This window comes from Egretta garzetta, unplaced genomic scaffold (genome assembly GCF_000687185.1).
Source record: "Egretta garzetta isolate BGI_Z169 unplaced genomic scaffold, ASM68718v1 scaffold12, whole genome shotgun sequence".
Classification (NCBI taxonomy): Eukaryota; Metazoa; Chordata; class Aves; order Pelecaniformes; family Ardeidae; genus Egretta; species Egretta garzetta.
In genome coordinates this window covers 493,527-501,179 of record NW_009258795.1, presented here as the reverse complement: position 1 = coordinate 501,179, position 7,653 = coordinate 493,527, and the positions used below count along the sequence as shown (strand labels likewise).

Below are 7,653 nucleotides of genomic sequence, written 5' to 3'. Positions count from 1 at the left end.
CCGCCGGCTGCCTGCTCTCCTTGCGGCTTCTCACCGCGCGGGGCAGCTCCGCAGATGTTTGGCAAGTGAGATACCCGCACGCAGAGGCAACCCCGCCACCACCCTGCGGTGAATTTTGGGGGGCTCGTTGTTTTTCCTCGTGGCGTCCTCTTGCTTGCCGGTCCTCGCGTGATGCCGGGGTGAAGGCTGCGTTTGTGCATCTTCCTCCTCATTGTTGCTTGGGAAGAGCCAGGGTGCCAGTGCAAGTTTGGGCTGGTGCAGCCCCAGCTGGCTGATGGTTCCTGTCCTGCCTGCCCTTTGACGGGTGGCCGGGTCTATCCCTTTCCCCTTCCAAAAACGGGGCTCGGAGAGCTGTTTGTGCAAGTGGTGCCCCCGGGGACCCCCCCCCCCCAGCTCTCCCACTATTCAGGGGGTCTGGATCCAGCCCCAGATCCAGTCTTTTCTGCCTGTGCCCGCAGCTGGCCGGCCTCATGGTGCTCGTTGCACAGGTAAGAGCAGACCCAATCGCCTGCAGTCCTGCCTTGTTTGTGCAAAAGACTTTGTGTGAAATTTTGGACCCAAGGACACATTTTCTTTTTTCAGGGCTGGTCACCCCAGAGCAGCAACTCAGACCAGCCCGCAGCCTGAGATCCTGTAACGCCTCTGTCTCTTGAAATGCTATTTAACCAGCCCACGTTTTTAACAGTTCGTGATTCCCTCCTTTTTTTAATGTGGTTGCGTGCAATTTGTATTACTTCGACTGTTTGCATCAGTATTAACAGCAGTTCTGTGCTGCACCTAGGGCACTGCCTAGTTCTTACTCGGAAGTCCCTATAGCTGTTTGATTTCTTTTTTTTTTTTTTTTCCTTTTTTAATATATACTCAAAAGAAAATGACTTGACTTCTGGTGACCCAGAAAATGACCTGACTTTTGGTAACCTGTGCTCAGGAGGGAACGACCTTACAACTTTCAGTTATTTGGCCAGTTAGCGCGCAGAGCAGCAAACAAATGACCCGTGCTCGTGGGACTGCCCTTAATATTTAATGAAGAGCAGTGAAAAATGATGGCTGTGTTTGCCTCCCGTCTCTTTCCTGCCTTGCAGACCTCGCTTGCACTGAGCTTTTGGGTGAGCCTTTGCATCTGTTGCTCACAGGGCAAGAAGAGGAATCCGTTAAGTATTTTGTTACCTTTTTAAACCGCTTGCTCCTTGCGAGCAGTTTGTGTGTTGTAAACGAGGGGTGGGAAAAAGCTGATGGCAATTATGGGAGTTCAGAGGTAATCTTCGTTCTGGGTTGGCGGGGTGCTCGTTGCTCTGTTGCCATCATCCCGCTGAAGATATTAGAGATAATAAAAGTCCAACAAAAATAAACACTGGTCTGTGTCACAGGAGATAATAACCCAGTATAAAATGTCTTTAGCGTGCGTCGCCTCTTTTCTAGCACTGCCACAAAGGTTCCCACAATTTTCTGTGGATGAATATTGCATCTCTAACCAGCTGACTGTGTGTCTAAGCCCCCTTTATAAGCCGTGTTTCATTTCTTCAGATTTCTCTGGTTCTTCCCTCTTGGCTCCTCCAAAGAATTCATTTCCCTACGCAGCTGCTTTTAGATTATTATCATGCCCATGACTCCACAAACTATTACTTCTTAGCCAAACTAAACACACTGAGGTTTGGGGGTTGTTCTGTTTATTTTTTTTTAACGTCCCCCTCAGAAATCACTTCCTCCATCTCATCAACTGGTCTCTTAATTTCACCTAAGCTTTTAACCTTTCTTTACCACTGCCATGTCTAGAAGCACCTATGCAGAAGCCCCTAAGGTCATTGGTTCTCAAAGCTCTCGAGCTAATGGACTCCTTCCCCGTTTCTTCCTGAAGCTCTCATCCTCCCTGTCGGAAGTATTTAGTGATTTTAAGAAAGGTATATTTTTTTTTAATCTCCATTTTCCTTAGCTTTAACTGATGAAGCTCTTGAGAGCTTCTTCTGGTTTGGGGTTTGAGACCTGGGAGGTTTGCATCAGCAGAGCAAAATCGTCGCAACAGGCGCGATCATTTCCTCCTGTGCAGATCCACAGGATCCAGGAATCGTACATAGAGAAGCCTTATGAATTAAAAATAGATCTGTCATTCTTGATAACATCTGATGCACTCAAAGGTGTAAAAAAATGTTAATTCCTATTTAGAAATAACTGTGTGATACAGAAGTCATTTAGTAGCATCCAGAAAGACGGATGCAGCAGAGGCAGGAAGTATCCTTTTCTCACACATAAATGCGGATTTGAACAGATCGTTATGCTGCTAGAGAGTTGCAGAATTACAGAATTACATACCTAAGAATTGAAGTCTTACATGACGACTTTGTGTGTGTGTGTGCGGAGATACGTGAGAAAGAAATTCCCCTTGATTCATAACTTTTGGGAGGAAAAATCCTTTCTGAAAGGCGTAGTGCACTCACGTTCCCAGGCCAGGAGGGGTTGGCTTGTTTGTTCATTTATTCGTAAGGGAAGAATTAATTGCATTGCTTCTCAGAGTTAGGGAAATGACGGTAAAACACGCTTAGTAAGTTTTAAAGTGCTTCTGTTCGTGCAAAGGCTGCATTTCACCCTTTGAACCATTCAAATCAAGTTTTGGTGAGGCTCAGGGCATCGCTGAAATCATAATGTTAAAGCAACCACTGCCAGCATTTGGGGACAAGATTGCACAGCTCACGTCCTGCCCAAAACGGGCGTTAACGTTTTGCAGCGGGGCAGGGTCTCGGCGTGGACGCCGACCACGTGGACAGAGCTCCCCTCCCGCTGAAATCAGTTGCAAACGCCAGAGGCGGCTGGTGAAGAGCGGCAACGCTCTCCCTCCCAGCAGGGACTAAACCCCAAGGCGCGGAGCACCCTTAATTCATTTTGAAGCCCGCGCTCTTCAGAGCCGAGCCGGCGCCTGGAGAAGCGGACCCCGAGGTCAGCCCTGTGGCTAATGCCTGCGGAGAAACTTTTCAACCTGGAAACTTTTCTCTGCCGAAATATTCCAGCACGGAGGCGCCTACGGAGATCTCTCTCGGCTCCCGTGCAGCTTGGGAAACCTTTGTCCCACACATCTTGTCAACGCAGCGGGGGGCCACCATTGTGCCGCGCATCTCCCCAGCACCGCGGGAGGAGGCTTTTGTCCGGCACCGTGGGCAGGTGCCGTCAGAGGCCACCTTTGTGCCACGCAGCCGGTAATCGCTCTGCGGGAGTGGATTGTGGGGACGACGGAGCTCCTTCCCTCTGCGGGCACCGTGCTTTCAGAGGGAGGAGTTCGTCGGCCTGGCTTGGGTGGAGAGCTGCTCTTCCCGAGTGGAAGTGGAAAGGGGAGGCGGCGAAAAACGCGTTGGCACACGTGCGTGCAAATGGCCACCGGGATCGTTCGACCCCTCGTGTTGCACGGCCGCCCCCGCAGGCACCAATCACAGATTTGGTTTTTGCTTTTCCCCTTCCTTATTTTTCCTACCCACATTGGCTGCCCTTTTTTTCAGATTATTTCTCTGTCCCTTCTTACGTTTGCTTTACCTCCCATTCAATATATCATCTGCTAATTAATCCAATTAACTAATAAGCGTTCTCATTATTCTTTCAGATCGCTAATAACCATGTTTAAAAGACTTCAGCCCTATAATACCAATCCCTCCGGGACTTCATAGGTATATTTTCAACCCCGTATCGCTCCTTATTATTTGTCTTCTCAAATGCTCTAGCCGATGTTCTTCCCAAGAAGTGCACCAGCACCCATTTCCCAGAGGGTCCAAGGTTCCGTACATTGTCTCATAGATGCAGAGTTACACCTTTCTTCAGCCAAAATGTAGGGAACCTGAGGAACCATGGTGCTGACCCAGATTTGCGGTAGTAATCATGGAGAGCAGAGGCCCAAAGGAGGAACGTTTAATTTCAAGTATCGTGAGGTCTCCTTGGCTTGGAGTGAAGCGACTCATTTGCAAACACGAGGTAGGGGTGACCGCAGCCCGTCAGAGCAGTCAAGGTCATAATCCGTGGTAGATGGTTCCCCAGGTTCCCACAGCCCCTGAGTTGTCAGATTGACCCATGTGGAAAGACATGGCAATGGATAAATCTCCCAGCCCTGCTGATTTTTGTGATTCAATAAAGTGGCCAAGTTTGGTTTTTGTCTGTTCTTGTCAAATCTGAGCCTGTTCCTTTCTAAGGCTCCTGTTGCCCTAAAGGTGCCTGTGATTTTTTTTTTTTTTTAATGCTGATCTCTTACTTCACTAATATTCAGAGCTAAATTTTACGTGCAGTAGTTTCATTTAATCCTCCTTTTCTCAAATTAGCATTGTTTTTCTTCCCACCCCAGTCCTCTGGTGCCTACCTGATTGTGCATGAATTCTCAGAAATAATTGCCAGTAGTTCAGCAAGTTCATTAACTGATTCCCTGAAGACCCCCAGATGCATGTCATCCAGACCTGATGATTTGTATATTAAATTTTTGCAAGTATTCCCTTACCTGATTTGGCTTGGGGTTTTTGTTTGTTTGTTTGTTTGTTTTGGTATCAACAACTGTATTGGCACGTCTTTGTTATTTCTAATTGTCGATAATCTCTTTGTGGTGGCCGTGGGTAAATTGATTGTGAAACTTGTTTGCTCTTTTTTACAGTCATTATTCTCTTCACCTCACGCACTGTTGGATCCACCTTCTCTTCGCAGCGCCTTTCCAATGACGTTCTGTATGTGTTAAAATACACGCCCAGTTCTCCCCACTGCTGGGGGGGTGGGGGGGGGAGCTTGATGACTTTTTTTCTTCTGCGACTGTAGCCTTAGCATATTTTAGGATGTTCTAGCTGTCTCCCACACTTAGTTTTTTACACGTCTTTTTCTTGCAACATGCTCCTAAGATTTCTCAAAGGAAAATCACTACATGTTTTGTGGCAACCCGTCGCTTAATACGGTGCAGTGTGGCAACACGGCCGTCGCAATCGGGTGCAGATACCTTCGAGGGCCTTGCCATTAGTACAACTGCTTCCTATTATCCGACTCTCACAAACGAATCTTCCTGTCAAAAAATAGATGGCTGCTCGCGCATTTAGCTTAGATTCGACTGCTACTAAATACACAACTGAGATTCCAGTCGTCAATGATATTTTTCCTCCGGTGAAAACCTTGCGGCCAAATCTGTCGCCACCCTTAGGACATAGCTCCTCTTGCTTCTGTCTAGTTTTCCAAGCCTCTGGTATATAAATCATAAATGCACAGTCTGTGCAGTGTTAAATTTTTAGGGCTCTCCCTTTAGTAGTAGTTGAATGTGAATATGTAAGGACAAAATCTGACCTTTAAATGACTATAAAGGGCCAAGGCAGATACTTGGCAAGCTTTTCTTATTGCAATATTAATCAAGCAAAGAATCATCATAATCCTGGAAACTAAATAGCCATTGTAGTGATTTTATCACCAGGGAAATTGTTCATCTGTCAGTAAGATTGTTACTAGGAAAGGGAAAATAGGGAGTGTTAAAATTGCTTTAGACCGCTGAATCATTGAGTCCCTCTAGACTCAAAGCCTGAATTGTTTTTTGAGAGGGGTGGGTTGAGAGGGGTTGCTACAGGAAAGCTGTAGGTTAATCAGTTTCAGTAACACCAGTGAATGTAAGCCTGATCTCTCTTGAGGACGTGAGGAGAGTGCATGGGAGAAGGCAGGACAGAGAAAGGGACGGGGAGGCTTCAGAAACTTATTGTTTTGTCATTTTTTGTTTCTGGATGGCCCTTTCACAGAAGAGGAAGGTTGTTGATGAAAAGAAAAAGAAAGACAGAAGAGGGGGGAGGGGACACACACACAGCATAATGTTCACTGTCTATATTTTCATCTAATTTAATCCAGTGGATATTAATGAGGATGAATACGGTCAAGACAGAAGGATGCAGGCAGGCGGGAGTGACAGCGGCGTGTTTGTGTGGGAAGCGTCCTTGTAGGGCCCAAAAAGCCACAGGGGAAGATGCTTTGCCTCTTGGGGCTCAACGTGGCGCTGCCATGCACTCTGGCTGGGGTGTGTGAGGAGACCCTACCTCTGCAGGAGTGCCCTCGGGGTGCGCGAGGACAGCCTATCCCTCCGTAAAACCAGCTTCGGTAGGCGACGTCTTTGGTGGTGTCGTTGCATGGTGTCCGTGGGCAATCGTAGAGTACCCAACCATGCCGTAACCCAAGGGACAGGTCTGCTAGGCTGCGGGTTGTGCTGGAAGGGGAGCCTTGTCCTTCTGCTGTGGCGGGACACCCTTGCGTACGGGATGACCCCAAGGTGGGGAACAAGCATTGGCGAGTGTGGGTATGGGCCGACTCTCCGTCGGGACTGGGGTGGATGGTCTGCGTTGAAAAGCCACCTTTAAGATATGACGGACTGCCTCTCGGCAAAGAGGGTTTGCACAAGGATGGGTGAGTTTGGAGGTGGAACGTGTTTGTATAAAAGGCGCCTCTGCGGGATTTGTGTAAGATGTTATGAATCGTCTCCATACAACGAGCACGGAGCACGGGGGGAAATCTCTCTGTGCGCATGACGTGGATCCTCTTTGTACCAAAACGTCTCCTTGTGTGGGAAGTGGTGTCTTTCTGTAGAGGGCTTTTTTGGAGGAGCTTGTCTGATGGCTGCCTGTGAGCGAGCGGGGGAGGGAGACGTGACGGGTAGTGCCTCCGCCAAAGATTTTCTGGAGGGGACGGCGTGCGTGGAGCCACCAAGGATGGAGATACGGGGGTCAGGGTCCCAGAGGAGATGCAAAGGTGGGCATGGGGGCGACACCATGCTAGATCATTCCTCCAGGGCGGCCGCCACGCATCCCCAGGGACCGTTGGCCACCCCACTTCCCCTGGGGACCATCGGCCGCCCCATGCGGCATCCCTCTCCGCCGGGCAGGCCACGGCCACCGTGTCCTTCATTGTTGTCACCCCCAGATTGTGATACTGTCACAAAACTGTTGCTAGGCAACAAATGTGGTTACCGGGTCTCAGCGAATAGCTGAAGGGGAAAGCGAAGTGTTGCACCATTGTAGAGTAACCATAGCAATGACCTACTATTACAGACTAAAGAATTATCATTAACAATGTTAAAGTATCAAACGGAGGCCCAGGATCCAGAGACTTCCAGGCAGCATCTCCGCATAATTGGGTTCCCCAGGAAGAGGTCCCAACTCTTTCACAGCCCTTGGCTCCCTGTCTCCCATCATCTTGGCTTTGTTTGGGGGGTTGTTGTGGGGTTTTTTTGTTTAAATAAAGCAAAGGTGCTGTGCGTTGAAGGAGATGCTTGTAAGACAATAGAAGCGCCCACCAAAAAAAAAAAAAAAAGAGATAGAGGTGGATCTGTATGCAGAGGGAAGAGATAAGCCAGGAAGATCCACTTTGCTGCATCAATTTCGCATGCAAGCTTGTTGGGAAGGGCTGCACGAGGGATGCCCTCGTGATGCATCGGTTGTTGTTCAGGTCAGGTGTTCCATTGCAGTTAAAAATGCAAGGTAAAATGAAAAAGAAATACCGCCAGGTACGCCAGCCTGGAAAAGCAGACGCTTTGGGTTTTTTTCCAAGTTAGGCAGAAGAGGTCAGGTGTTTTAAGCGAGCCTTTCTGGGCAGGGTGCTTTGGGGTCTCACTTTTCCCAGGCCTGAGATGCCTTCGGGATCTCCGACCTGCGGTCTGTGTGGCTGTGTACAGGCGGTCGGTCT

At 48.7% G+C, this 7,653-nt stretch overlaps 1 protein-coding gene across 3 annotated transcripts in view; it reads left to right on the top strand.

Annotated features, from left to right (window-relative positions):
- FAM172A (family with sequence similarity 172 member A) overlaps positions 1-7,653 on the top strand; it is a 257,818-nt gene that overhangs the window by 249,205 nt on the left and 960 nt on the right. The window lies entirely within an intron of this gene.